The sequence below is a fragment of the Amblyomma americanum genome, chromosome 3 (genome assembly GCF_052857255.1).
Source record: "Amblyomma americanum isolate KBUSLIRL-KWMA chromosome 3, ASM5285725v1, whole genome shotgun sequence".
In the NCBI taxonomy this organism is placed as follows: Eukaryota; Metazoa; Arthropoda; class Arachnida; order Ixodida; family Ixodidae; genus Amblyomma; species Amblyomma americanum.
The window spans coordinates 78,006,628-78,008,327 of record NC_135499.1 but is presented as its reverse complement, the minus strand read 5'-3'; positions in this window follow the sequence as shown (position 1 = coordinate 78,008,327).

Here is a 1,700-nt window from a genome sequence, read left to right as displayed (position 1 = left end):
CCAACAGGGTGCGTGCATAGAGATTCTCGGGCGGCTGTGTGCGGGTGGATACTCTCGGCATGGAAGGCTGTTCCACGTGATGTCATGATGGGGTTGTTTGAAAATTGTGCAATTTCTCTCGATGACGAATGTGTTGTGGACCGCAGCAGTGATGAAAACAGCACCACCAGTGAGGACAACGACGCAAGTGGGGAGGTTCTAGATAATAAATTTTCAATGTGGAACTTGTCATTTTTTGTTTCGGATATAATATTTGGTGGCGGGGAGGTCGGCTTACATTCAAGTTGACTTACAACAGTAAACATGGTACGTGGCGAAGGATGCAGTGATAATTTGGACACCGAGCATAGGCAATGAGCAAAGAACCCGCACTGAGCACAAAAGCAGTGAGCGCTGAGAGCAGGAACACGGGCCACTGAAACACTTCGGTCACTTCGATGTCTCTCTGATTATCCGCGGCAGGACCCTCCGGGCACAAAATATATTCGCAGTGTAGTAAGATTGGCGCACATCAGGACACAGCAATTGGTAGGGTCTGAGGCACAAGAGGTGGACAATATCAGGTTGAGGTGGGCCGAACTTAGTCTCCAAGAAGGCCAGAGTGATCTCATAGGTGACGGCAGTGACCTAGCACAGCACAGAGAACCTGATGCAGTGAGATCACGACCAAAGCAAGGCAAAGTAGCTAAGGGTTCAGGAAACCACGTAGTGGAGGCTGCTGTAATAGTCCTGCTTTGATTCCGGTGAGGCGAGTAGTCGGGAGAATGCTAGATGGTGGGCTTGGTTGGAACAGGCAGTCACGTCTTGGGCATATTCAGAAAGCCGAGCAGTAAAGTTAGGAAGCAATGCCCACAGGTAACGGAGGCTCTTAGTCGTACAAAAGATATACAAGGAAGCAACCACAGTTCCATGAAGGGAAGAGTCCTTTGCAATTGCAACGTAAGGGAAAGCAATATCCCAGTCACGAAGATTCAGTGAAACGTATATTGCGAGCATATCAGTAAGAGTACAGCTAAGGCGCCAGGTGGGGCTGTTTGCGCCCATCATGTGTTCGAAGGTAGCAGGGGAATTGCATGACCCGAAAGGTATAACTTCATATTGCTAGACATCCTTTTTGGTTAATCATAATGAGGTGTCGGTAATCGAAGCAAAACTGCCAAGGGCCATATTTTTGAGCGGATAATCGGTTAGTCTCAAGCACTGCATGAAGGCTCAATATTGTTCTTGGCAAGCAATTTTACTATCTCGTTTCCGATAATCTGGTGCTTGGGGTGGGACATACGGTAGGAGTGGCAGCAGTCAGGAGGAGCACCACCAGTTTCTATGTGATGCGTGACGGCTTGACTGAGGGCAGCTTTATGCAGATGAAAAATGTCCAAGAAACCCAAGAAAAGTGTAAAAAGCTGGGCACATTAGGCAGGCGAGGGGTGAGTGGCTTCCATGGTAGTGAACACGTACGTTGAGATAGGAAAATGCTGGCGGGTGGCATCGGGGCCGCGAACGAGGGTAGCATCTAATGCAGCGACTTGGCAACAAGGAAGGCGAGAAAGCATGGTCACACAGATTCCGGATGGAAGTACTAAATGGCAGAAGCTGAAATTCCGAACTGGTAGGAACAGTGTGTTGGCCTTGATAGCAGCAAACGTAAGGGGCAGCGGAACGTTGCAGATGAGCAGTATATCGATATTAGGTGCAACCAA